Consider the following 13,808-nt stretch of genomic DNA (forward strand, 5'->3'; position numbering starts at 1 on the left):
AATGAGTTTTTTAAGGGTTTTAATCTTGGAGAAACAGGCAGCTGAGACTGATTGAATATATATGTTCAAATCCTGCACAGCCGCCACGTCTTTACTCACGCGATTCCAGCAAAACAGGACATGGACCCAAATTTCGTGCTGTTAAATTTTATTCACCCAAGTGTCAGAGACGCGTTTCGCAGCGCGGACGCCGCTTGTTCACTCGACAGTTTGTTCAAACTCGGGAAGCATTTTTAAAGTGACAGTGCATTAGTTAGTGAATTACATGAGTTCATTTCACTATGGAAATAGACAAAACACTTTCGGCGCTTATCGTTTCTGCGCTGTTTGACAACTGTACAAAACTTGTATATATTCTCTCGTAATGAGGCTTGGGCTAATGCATAAATATCAGTAAAATACATTATTATACATTTCAACCCTTTTTGGTAATCAAAAAACATTGTTATTTGATTATAAAAAATCCTTGTAAAATACGATAGCCCAGTATCAGTTGTATGTGTTATTAAATAGAGGTTAGTCCTCTTTCATAGTGAATATTGCTAAATTGTTCTACTATGTGCTAGTGATGATTAAAATCATGTCAATTGGTCTATTATTAATACCATTTGTTACCTCACAGACCAAATGAATCAAAGCTCGCTACTATCCTCTGTGTACCCATATTTTTAAACATAAACTTTCATGCTTCATTACTTTTTTATATATCCTAGTATAATCTCATAATCTGTTTCAAGCAATTTTCCATATCAACATCATATCATATACCATCTACATCTATTTGAGTTAATTAGTGGGTTTTAGAAAGATGTACACTAGATTCAAGGATGTCAATATACGAATTGTTTCCAAAATGGGCATATCTGTACATTTTGATAACCTGATGTTACAACTCATAATCACATTATCAGAAAATTTCATATATAAATTGATTTATATTTAAAAATATATATATATATATCTATATCTATATATATAACAATGTTCCTGTTTCACCAATCCACGGTGAAAGAAAAATCAGGTAAGAACCTCTTTGCGTGACTTTTCCTTAAATCAGATGAAAAGAAACTGCAACGATATTATCCAGTGAAGCATAAATATTTATTTCACACAGATGAAATAAAGAGACATGGTGTCGTCCATGACGCGTTTCACTCCTAAAAGGAGCTTGTTCACATAACACGCCCCGGAGATTGACCACAATTTATAATCAGTGCACAGGTGATAATGATTTAGACATACACAGTGAAGTAGTGAAAATAAACAAAGGACTGTAACGTGCGCCATGTTGCAAATATCAATAGAACAATATCTCGAAACAAAAGTATCCATATGGAAATAACAGAATGCTGTACAATGGTATGCTCAATATTAAAGAAACATTTTGTGGAGTCCAAGTGGATTACGATGTACAGAATCTACACCAAACAATGTATTTCGAGTGGAAAAATGAAAAATTAGCAGACAAGTGTCATATTCTGAATTCATTTGCGAGCCACAATAGAAATATATTTACAAAAATGTATCTACAAATGTAGGGTTATATAATCATATAAATATATACAATATGTACACTATTTATGATTTCAATTCATGACTCTTCTAAAGAAGATGAAAGGCAAATAAATAATATATATATTACCTACTGGCGGTCGCCAGTAGGTAGTTACAGTTAGGACCTAGTTTCCATAGGAAATCCACAACATTCTATTTGGAATAACTTTGGGGCCGGTGGACGAATCTTCGTGAATTTCTCCAAGAAATGGCCTGCTCCGCTCCTTCCCTGAAAGTTTGGGGGTGATTTGTCAAGTGGGGGCCGGGAGAAAAGGGGGGTCCCAAAACATGTTTTCCCCATGCAATTTTCCATAGGGACCTTTAGCCCGGGCTACAGCCCGAACGGCTGAACGGAATTACACCAAATTTGTCAGAGAGGTAGAGTTCGGTTCGCAGATTGTGCTTTTTGTTAAATGGTGTAAATCCGTTCAGTAGTTCCTGAGAAAATCAAAAGTAAAATCATGGTGATATCTAGAGACGAAGTACCGTACTCTGTACTGTACTCTGTACCTTCCTGAGCACGAGCTGCATGGTCATTGGCTGCCAACTGTCTGTCAACACTCCAAACCAGGAAGTGTTAGCAGCCATCTTGTGTCTCAGTAGAACCGAGGCACAAGAAACCAGTGAAACAAACGTGCAAAACACGCAAAGGGGGCAGGGTAGAAAAGGGGGCATGTCCTCTGAACACCTCTCTGAAACATAGCTGCCTCGCGCATACTGGAGGTACCTGGTGGGCTAGTTGGTTCACAGGGGACCTCAGGATTGAAGAGGAATTAAGTCTCCAATCTAAAACGCGCGTGTTTGCACACATGTTACCTCAGGCCCCGCCCCCTTCCTTCACTATTGAGCAAAATATTCCTGTAAAATCAGCCGAACTACGAATTCCGATTTACTCACCTCACAAGAAACGTTAGTGCTGCATCTTTGAGCGCACTACTGATCCTGAAAAGTAATTCTAACCATACTTATTTTCCTTCCGTAGGCTAACATTGACTGGTTTCACTTGAAAATGTTTCTAAGTGTGGAGTTTTGGAACTTAAAAAAATTCCTCAAAAATCAGTCGAACTACGAATTCCAATTTACTCACCTGTTATCAGGAGATACCTCAGTGCTGCATCTTTCAGCTCACTACTATTCCTGAAAAGTAAATTTAAAAATTTAACTGTACTTACCAGTAACTGCAATTTCCTTCCATAGGATATCATTGCCTGGTATATAATATATATATATATAAATTAAAAAAATATTAAATAAAAAATATATATTACAATTACAATTTCAATATTTTTTAAAACATTTTTTTTCAATTTATATTAAAAATATGTAATGTAATTTAAAAAATAACATATCTAAAAATAAATACTTTAAAACAATGTAGTAAATTAGTATAAAAAAATAACAATTAATACATTTAAAAATTATCATTTACAAAACCTTTGAAATTCACTGAAAAAAACATAGGTTTCAGCCACGTTATAGTTAGGAATTAGCATTTAAAAAACCTTTGAAATTCACTGAAAAAATCATAGGTTTCAGTCACGTTATAGTTAGGAATTAGCATTTAAAAAACCTTGCAAATTCACTGAAAAAACCATTGGTTTCACACATGTTATATTTAGCTGGACATTTCACTCATAAAAAACCATTGAAATTCCCCCGTTATAGTTAGTTCAGCTAACTATAACTCGCGCGCCCGCAATGCACTGCTGATGACGTCACATATTACATCACACATGACATGGTCTGTGATATCACTCATTACATGTCTGCAGAGGCCCCATCAGGTATTGCAAACTACTCTCCTTGTGTGCAGAAAACGGAGGAGTGCAACGCAGTGAGTCAAGCCACTGTGCATTTGTCAGCCATTCACTGGATGGGCTGGCACATTGGACTCGCAGCACCAGCATTCCTCTGGGTACATCACGTGCACGGGAGGCAGCACAACATCAAACAGAGGCGGGGAGGAACCAACAAAGGAGTGGCCAGAGACTGCGCAGGACACTTTAATTACCCCCAGGTGCAAGGCTCTGAAAAGAAGGAAACGGGAACCGGCACTGATGAAAGCGCACATCTCCGCTTGAAACGCGTACTGAAGGACTGGGTTTTTCTAAGACCCAGCGGTGCCAGGGGACAACACCTGAAACCTTCGTGGGTAACCTGTTCCGGCGTACCAAATGACAGAGACACGGGACACTTCCTTCAGCGTCAAAGATTCGAGGTTTATTACTGCAGCGAACACAGAAGTCACAAGAAGTACAACACGTGTAAGTTCTGGGAGACTGCTTCAAATTGCTACTGTGGGTCGCTCCTTTTATACACATTTCTCTCATAGGTTAACATGGTACACAAAGGTTTACAGCTTGGTTCCCATAATAAACGCCAGAAGGGGTTGCCTTCATGTATTCAGGGCCCGGAACATAAGTACGGAAACATTTGGTGGTTCCCAACTGTAAAAACCCATCTTCCCACCATTAGTACATTCCAATTGGCAGTAAACAGATCGAAGAAGGAACAGAAACAGGTGCAGAGGAAGGCAGAAACAGTGGGGAGATCGGGAAGGGTGTAAAAGGGGTGGTATCGGGAAACACGAGTTGCAAGCATCAAAGGGACGCGCCTAATGAGATGCACGGCTAAGACAATAGACCGGCACGGCAAGATGTGCCTCGAGCGGGGCCATCTGCCTTACAGTATCATCCCCCTCATCATAAAGACACTTTCAAAGGAAACGTGTCTTCCGCAAGAGTCTTGGGAATCCCAGGGTCGCGAAGCGGACAGCGTCCGTTCGCTGGCTACTTGAGGGCAAGAGACAAAATGGATGCCGTATCTAAGATGGAACCCATGGGTACAGATATAGAAACCCACGAAACAGACGAACGGTTTAGGTTAGCACAGCGAAACTGCGTACACCCACTAAACTCGTCATTTGCGGTTCATAGATACCAGACTCGACCATATTCGTACGAGTCAAAAACACCACTTACGATCGTCACGGAACCTCAGACGCTCCTTTTGCCCTCATGTAGGCAAGCACTAGTCAGAATCATACTCAATATTCATCAGACCATCTAGATGTTGCTGCAACATAATTCTATCCATCTGAGCCCCTTTGGTAACAGGCGGCTGTCTTATACACGTCGTAGCACAGAAGCCACATAAGGCAGGACCACACTGCACACAAAGGCAACACGTGAACAGAAACGCTACCACAACTCCGATGATCATCAGAATCTTCCAACCCCAAGTCGACATCAGGCCCCAAAACCACCCAAGTAGCGTCCAATCCCCTACGTCCACGTGTATGGACTCAGAGATTTTATGCAACTTTGAAATGGCTTGATAGACAGTTGGAGCGTTATCTGGAATGAAAATACAGCAGCTCGAATGGATCGCCTTACATACTCCACCTCGATCTGCTAAAACAACGTCTAAAACCATACGGTTTTGTAACGTCATGAGCCTATCCGCCTGAAGTTCTGCGGTGATATTACCAAGGGCACTGGCAGTGATATTAGCTGTCGATTCCACCACTCGAGTCAACTGTCTCAGGTTCCTACTATTGACCATAGGTCCCCAAAACGGAAAGAAACCCTTGAAAAAGTCTCCTGCCTCTTGACCGGCAGTGTCCTCTTCGCTAATCACGCCCCTCACAATTCTAGTCTTGTGATAATCTGCATCAACGGTAAACGTCGGAGGCAACAGATTTGCGATGTAACATGAGCCCACAAAGTCAGAGGGCAACCACGTATACGCACAATCATGACAGACGAAGTATGTACCCTTGGCAGCCAGAAAGACAGGGGAAGAGAGCATCGGTAGGATATAAGTCTCGGAGCAAGCGCTTTCTCCAAGACGAGCTCTCGATCTTCGGCCACGACCTAGTAGACAGAAATTACCAAGGTGGGGTACGATCCATATCGGAGGCGAGCTTCTAAGCTGTCTTTCACCCACGAGCGCACTGTACTCAACCTCACTTAGATCCCTATAAGCTTGCACCTCTTCGTCCGGGATGAGCGACGGTTCGTAGATATCCCTATCTAAGTCCGCAATCGCTATGGCCAAAGACTTATGGTACGGACCAGGACCAAAGTGGGGAGGACGTGGCTCTCGATTGGGGTAGGAATCTAGTGCGCTTCGAAACATTGTTTGAAATGCTCGAGCTGAACCCTGGGAACTATAAGGAAGGACCAGATATGGAATTCCCTTATCCGTGGTATGCGGCATTAACCCACACACCCAACAATTAGTAGTATTTACCACTAACTGATGCTGATGAAGGAGCTGAATAAAGGAATTATTTCTGAATTCTGCACGTCTAGCCTGCTCGTGTTGTGGTAAGATATGAAAAGAATGAGGAGAAACAGTGGAGGTAGTTTTAGGTTCAGGAGAAGGGGTAGGTGAGGCAGAAGGCAAAAACGTCAATATCAGATAATACACCCCACCCAACAATAATGAAGAAACAGTTAAAAACAGTAGGAACACCTGAAACATAAAGCATCTGGTACGGGTAATTTGTTGCAGTCTGAATCTTTGCGCCTGAGCTTTTTCCAAGTCCACAAGCTTCGAAAATGCCATCCTCTAAAACCGTCCGCAACGTTTCTTGACGCACTTTGTTCTGTGTAGCAGTAGTCAATCCCTAGGAGTTCCCAGGAACCGACGGCCTTTGACCTAGTGTCAAGACCTACTAACCAGAAGGAAGTACACGCGCAGCCCTACGGTACCTGGATGCAAGGTATCTTTATTCACAAATATGCACAAAAGTCTTTCAGCTGTGGAAGCAAAAACACAGATGTGGAAAAAAACTCAATATTTACAAAATCATAGTTATACGAGTGTTTTAGACTGATCGTGTCAATGGGGTAACGTAAATGTCGAGGAATAAGAGCAAATTTTATTAGTCCTTGGTGTTAGATCGCAAAAAGTATCGGCTCTTTCCAGGACGTGTCTGTTCGTCAAACAATGGATCCGATGAGGGAACAGAGTTCTGTTGATCAGTCAAATTTTCAGATCTTGAGCTTTGGGGTGACAAATGTTCAACAATGTCGTTCTGCTGCACTGAGGATTCTCCGACAGGTTCGGTGTCGCTAAAAGGTACGAAGGTCTGCAATCTTTCCGTTTCAGATGAAGCAATGCCTTTTCTCACCCACGAGTCCGCCGGTAAAGGTATAGGTACCTTTTTGGTATGGGTGGCATGCACCCAATTCTTACGGCCTTCCGAACGGACAGCAGTTCTCGTGGCAAGGAGGACTTGGTAGGGTCCGGTGAAGCGGGGCTCAAGGTTTCTTTTGCGTGCGAAGTTCCGCGTTACCACCCAGTCTCCGGGCTGGAGCTGGTGGCCTGGACCCTCCGTCTGCGTCGGCAGTGCTTCAAAGACCTGTTGGTGAATTAACCTCAGTTTAGCAGTCAGATCATAAAGATAGCCAATCAACATTGGATACTCAAGATCAGAGAACACACTCGGTCTAGGGACCCCCCAAACATTCGCAGGACGGCCGAACACTATTTCATAGGGACTGAGCCCTACTCGGGAGTGTACAGTCGCCCTTGTTGACAACAGAGCTAGAGGCAAAGCGTCAGGCCACGAAAGACCAGTCGTAGCCTGAATCTTCGCTAGTTTGAGTTTAAGGGTGCCATTATACCCTTCAACCAAACCTGCTGACTGGGGATGATTGGCGCTATGGAATTTCTGTTGCTCTCAAACAACTCGGCAATGCTCTAGCTACTGGGTCCAAGGTCGAGGAAAAATATGCACATGGACGCTGTTTACCACCAAAAGGTTGCGTCAGGACACTCAACGCACAACCTTCTCTCTCGTGAACGTACAGTGTAAACGGCTTGCTGTAGTCAGGGGTACCTAACACAGGAGCCGAACACAACGCGTCACGCAGTTCAGAAAAACTTTTCTGACATTCTTCCGTCCATGGTAAAGGAGTTGGAACATCCTTACACGTAAGAGCCACCAATGGTTTCGCTAACAATGAAAAATTTGGGATCCACTGCCTGCAGTATGACGTGATACCTAGAAAGGCACGCACAGTCATTCGCGCAATCGCTGCAATTCTCTCTGGGGTCAACCGTCTTCCCTCCTTTGACAATAAGTGACCTAGATAGGTTACTTCTTGACAACAATATTGAAGTTTAGAAGGAGACACCTTATGATGTAAGTCACAGAGATGTTGCAACAACGATACCGTGGCAATTTTGCAAATGTCCTGAGTATCTGCAGCCACCAATAAGTCGTCAACGTATTGGATCAAGGCTGCACCAGCCGGTAACACAAATGCATCCAACTGGCCCTTCAAGGCTTGACTGTATATCGATGGACTCTCACAGTAGCCCTGAGGAGCACGCTTAAACCGGAAGCTGCGACCACCAAGAGAGAAACCGAAAAGGTCTCTGCTTTCCTCGGCAATCGGGATGCTGAAGAACGCATTCTTCAGATCGATCACTGAAAACCATGATGCCGAGGCTGGAATCAGAGTCAGTAGCGCCGTGATGTCAGGCACAACAGGGAACTGAGGAATCACAATTTTATTTACCTCCCGTAAATCGATAACAAAACGATAAACAGGTGGTTTTGAAGGATCAGTACGTTTTAGAATAGGCAACACAGGACTGTTGCACACGTTTCTCCGTGTCTCCTCGATAACATCTTTCTCAATCAGGTCATAGATAATAGCTAACAATGCTCGTTCACCGTCAAGGGAGATGCGATACTGGGGAATACGTGGCAATCGCACATTAGATTTCAAATGAACAACATAAGGGGAGATATCAAGCAGGCCCACGTCATTAGGACCTGTTGCCCACAAAGATGCAGGAGGAGAACTCAATTCCGGTGGAAGCTTATCGAGAGACAAGTACATTGTAGAGATAACTCTCTCACCCAAAGTAAGCTTCACTCCCGCAGGGGAGCAATACAGAGTCGCATACAAACGTTTTAGCAAATCCAGGCCCAAGAGATTTTCACCACAACCAGTGGTCAAAATCAACGGAGCTTTTAGCTCACGAGGCCCAATTGTAAGAGGCAAAGGGCGGGAAACCGGATTGCTAACAGGGACGCCAGAGAATCCAACGGAAACATTTGTTAAGCCAGACAAAGGTGCGCCAGGGAGTTTCAAATGCTTTATGGAACTTTTCGCTGCACTAGTGTCCAACAGAAAAGGCTCAACGACGCCTGAGGTGGCAACTGCGACGTAAGGCCCTCTCTGATCAACCGGAACTGATACTACTCCCTCTCCTTGTCTATGGCTGTCCTAGTAATTACCGTCGTCAGCGTCCTGATCGACGTAATAATCATCCACATTGTACTGAGCAGATCGCCCTCGCGACGATCCACGCTGATCAAAACAATTATTAGAGTCAGAAGTATTAGTGGAACGATCATTCTGAGCACCGCGGCCTCTACCACGTGATGTCTGTTGAGAACCACCACGACCTCCTCTAGACGAATTACCACTATTACGCTCGTTGAGAACTGGACAATCGAATTTTAAATGACCCTCATTCCTACAATAGGCACACTGATTGTACCCTAACGAAGATCTCTGCGAAGAGGAGTCATTTCGAGATTGCGACCTATTAGATTGCGGCTGCGATCGATTCCGTTGTTGCGAATCATTCTGATTCGAACGCGGAGGATACGCCTGCTGCAACAACACTTTAGTTTTGAGCTCTTTCGTCTTCTTGTCAGCACGATCATTCTCCTCTTTCTCCCTATTCTCATAATACTGTGCCGTAGCCAATATTTGAGCAGACGTAGAGACAGCCCACGCACTCTCAGAATTTCTTAATTTGTTGCTCAAGTCAGGTAATAAGTTAGAAACAAATTTGTCCACAAACAACCTCTGACCCCCCTCGGTACCCATATCCTGACCACTATGATCTATGAATGCCTCCTCAAATCTCGTAAAGAAATCAGAGACACTCTCGTCTTTCTTCTGTTTGCAAGCGGACAACTTATCCCAATTTACCTTCATAGCTGGCATAAGCGTTTTCATTAGGGTAATAATTCTTTGAGGCAGAGCCGTAATGAGCTGTTCAGGTTTAGCCCCACCAACTTGTCGTGTATCTGCTGCTACAAGAGCAGCCCAATCACCACCTAATTCTGCCGCATGATTTTCTTGACGAATCTTTGCCCATACCGGTTGCGGTACGACATTGCCAAACAGCATATCGATATCAGCAAGATTCATTACCGTAGCATCCACGAGCTGCGATAATTCTTTATAATACCCTGCAGGATTTTTGCGAGGGTCAGGCAAAGATTGCTTCACCTGCAAAACTTCCGATCGTTTCCATGGGAGGTGTATCCACACTCTCTGGAAATGTGGCAAGATCGGAGGTTGAGCTGCAGCATTACCCGGCATCCATACTGGTGGAACTTCGCGCATGGGATACTGACCAGGCGCGTCTAGTGGTCCCTCAATGTCTTCCACAAACAATGCTCGAGGCATTATAGAGGGACGAAGAGATAATAACTGCTCAACAGCACGTCGAATATTGGAATCGACTATCATTCCGCTCGAAAACTGGAGCTGCAGATTAGTCAAAGCAGTCAACACATCGTCCGATGCATCTGCCGAGATTTGATCACGTAAAACCTTACACATTTCCTCAAAAACGTATTTTTGTGTCGGTATATTGAATTGACAGAATGTATCAAGCACCGCACATGGAGGATTTCTAAGGGGGTGTTTCATCCAAACCATCGCCATATTATACAATGCAGCACGTTCCCGGTTACCGGGAAGCTGACTACGTCTTTGAGGACCGTCCGAACCAGCGGACTCAAGAATAGGTCCAAGAGAATTGAAAAAGTTAGCAGCAACAGAAGGGGTACGACGTCGGGTAGATGGAGAAGTATAACATAAGGGATTAACAAGAGAAGAGTCGGAACCAGACGAAACAGCAGGAGTAAGTAGAACAGGAGCAGCAGCGGGAGCAGGAGTATGAGGAAGTACAAGCGGTGGAGCAGTAGGAACAGAAGTAGGCAAAGGAGCAGGAACAATCGGAAGAACGGGTACAGGTTGAGGAACAGGTTGAGGGACAGGCACAGGAGCAGGTACAGGAGGAACCACAGGAACTGCGGTACCCTGTGCGTACGGAGGTGGTGACTTCAGAAGATAGGACATCAAAGGATCCTCAACTAATTCCTCCTTCTTATCCGACTCCGTTGGCAAAGCGGGGTAACATTTATCTATAGACATACGTTGAAGCCTATCGAAAACTTCCTTTTCCTTTTCCTCCTTATCTCGCTGAAACTGTTCTGCTTTCTTCACTATAGTAGCAACTCCATCTCTCTGATTGCGTTTTGTCTGTCTGATTTCTTTCTGTTTGGCTTCTTTGCGCCAGAACCGAAAGGCATCAAACACGGCCTTGACTTTTTCTTAAACAATTTAGCCTCGAGGTTATCTAAAATCGGGGTCTCGAAACTACCATGAGGTGGCCAACTAAGGACACCATCTTTTTTGGTATAACGAATCCAATATTCATTAAAGGTAATCGGACCTAACCCATGCTTGCTATATAATTCATAAGTTGGAGTTCCAACCGGAGGTATCGGACCCGAGTCCTCCAATCGGGAATCCGCACCACAACGACCAAAACAACTGAACAAAGTACTACGACCAGGCATCTTGCACACTAGCCGAGTTTCACAAACTTCAAGGGTTACGGGATTTACCAAGTCCCAGCAAAGAGCAAAAACCCTTGGTTTTTGGCGACTGCAGACGTCAAATATCACAACAAAGAACCATATACTAAGAACCACAAATGCAATGGAACCAAGCAACAACTAAGCACCCACAACTAAGAACTCTGGGAGCGACCCACAAATACTTAACTCAAAGATCGATGGCGTCACCAGGAAGGCCCGTCAATCGTCTCGCTGTACCAAGGTCTACGCCAGGCGGCCAGGCGCCAAAACAGGTCTACAGTCAGGGCAGCAGTCCGTCGCAGCCGTCAGGAGGCGGGAATCTTCACGGGAAAAGTCGTCGGGCCACTTGTTTCGACAACAGGATCGATGAAGCGGGGTGCACCTTCCCTCGGAGATTTCACACGAAGTTCCTCACGATCGTCGGGCTTGGACCGGTACCACTGATGCAGCCCCACGTTGGGCGCCAACTGAAGGACTGGGTTTTTCTAAGACCCAGCGGTGCCAGGGGACAACACCTGAAACCCTCGTGGGTAACCTGTTCCGGCGTACCAAATGACAGAGACACGGGACACTTCCTTCGGCGTCAAAGATTCGAGGTTTATTACTGCAGGGAACACAGAAGTCACAAGAAGTACAACACGTGTAAGTTCTGGGAGACTGCTTCAAATTGCTACTGTGGGTCGCTCCTTTTATACACATTTCTCTCATAGGTTAACATGGTACACAAAGGTTTACAGCTTGGTTCCCATAATAAACGCCAGAAGGGGTTGCCTTCATGTATTCAGGGCCCGGAACATAAGTACGGAAACATTTGGTGGTTCCCAACTGTAAAAACCCATCTTCCCACCATTAGTACATTCCAATTGGCAGTAAACAGATCGAAGAAGGAACAGAAACAGGTGCAGAGGAAGGCAGAAACAGTGGGGAGATCGGGAAGGGTGTAAAAGGGGTGGTATCGGGAAACACGAGTTGCAAGCATCAAAGGGACACGCCTAATGAGATGCACGGCTAAGACAATAGACCGGCACGGCAAGATGTGCCTCGAGCGTGGCCATCTGCCTTACAGTATCATCCCCCTCATCATAAAGACACTTTCAAAGGAAACGTGTCTTCCGCAAGAGTCTTGGGAATCCCAGGGTCGCGAAGCGGACAGCGTCCGTTCGCTGGCTACTTGAGGGCAAGAGACAAAATGGATGCCGTATCTAAGATGGAACCCGTGGGTACAGATATAGAAACCCACGAAACAGACGAACGGTTTAGGTTAGCACAGCGAAACTGCGTACACCCACTAAACTCGTCATTTGCGGTTCATTGATACCAGACTCGACCATATTCGTACGAGTCAAAAACACCACTTACGATCGTCACGGAACCTCAGTCTGCCTGGCGTTTCCTGAACTCTGCTAATTTTGCTTCAATAAATCCTGTTGGCAAGTCAGCATATCTCGGGCTCATTCGTAATTGAGTGGGCGCTGGTTGCATATATATATATATAGATAGATAGATAGATAGATAGATATATGTGTGTATGCGTGTGTGTTATTTGTATATGATAAACTTTGCTGAAAGGCAGAGTCGCTCTGTGCAGAGGCAAAGGCAGAGACACAGAGCCTGAATCTAGAATCTGTGTGCTGGGCTCTTCTGGGGGGGGGTGCTGGGGGGGAATCAGCTGTTTGCTGTGTTCTGATGTAAACAGTCTACCACGTGCTATAAACTGGAGTCTGGTACAGTGAACCGTGCACTAGTTCCTGTAGAAAAGAGTTGTTGATGTTTAATTTCCATAATATTTAAATGGCAGCCATGCTTAAATGATGCTATTAACTTTTCACTAAGAGCCCAAGAGATGTGCTGAGATGCTTTGGCTTTGTCCAATACTAGTAGAACAACTTTGCTCAGTAGTACCGGCACTGGTGCTGCTGGTACTGACCATTAGTGGAATAATCACCTACTGAGAAGTGCTGCCGCTGTGCATTAACTGTAAACCAGAGCTGGTGGTTCAGCAAACCATGGAGTCCACTACAGGGATCTGTGTTTCAGCCTCATCCACATGGTCCTGAATCTCAGCAAATGCTCTCAGCCTTTCATCCTTATAAAGTCAATAACATATATGCCCATTGAGTTGGGGAAGATGAGAGATTTGATCGCCTCAAGCAGAACTTTAAGTTGCAGTACGATCACCGACAAGCAGACTCTGGAAGCGCCAGAAGCTGTGGCTTAGTCTGTGGATGTCAGATGTGGCAACAGTGTGGTTGTGTGCAGTGGCAGTGTGGTTGTGTACAGCAACAGTGTGGTTGTGTGCAGCGGCAGTGGGTTGTGTACAGCGGCAGTGTGGTGGTGAGCTGTGGTAACAGAGGTTGAGATTGCGCCTACTGATGTGTTCCTGGATTCTGGAAGCAGGGTGGTCAGATTACAATGTATTGCTTTATACACCATGAGCCTTAGTCACTCCCTCCAAGCAAGAAGACCCAAAGATCAAAGATAGGCAGTGCTGATTCATTGGGGAAGGACATGTTTGACCCCCTTCTAACTAAACACGCCTTAGCCGCTGAATGGGCACCGTCTCAGCATGTCCCTGAATATCTTGCCTTCTGGCTCAGGA

This window comes from Lissotriton vulgaris, chromosome 2_2 (genome assembly GCF_964263255.1).
Source record: "Lissotriton vulgaris chromosome 2_2, aLisVul1.2, whole genome shotgun sequence".
Lineage (NCBI taxonomy): Eukaryota > Metazoa > Chordata > Amphibia > Caudata > Salamandridae > Lissotriton > Lissotriton vulgaris.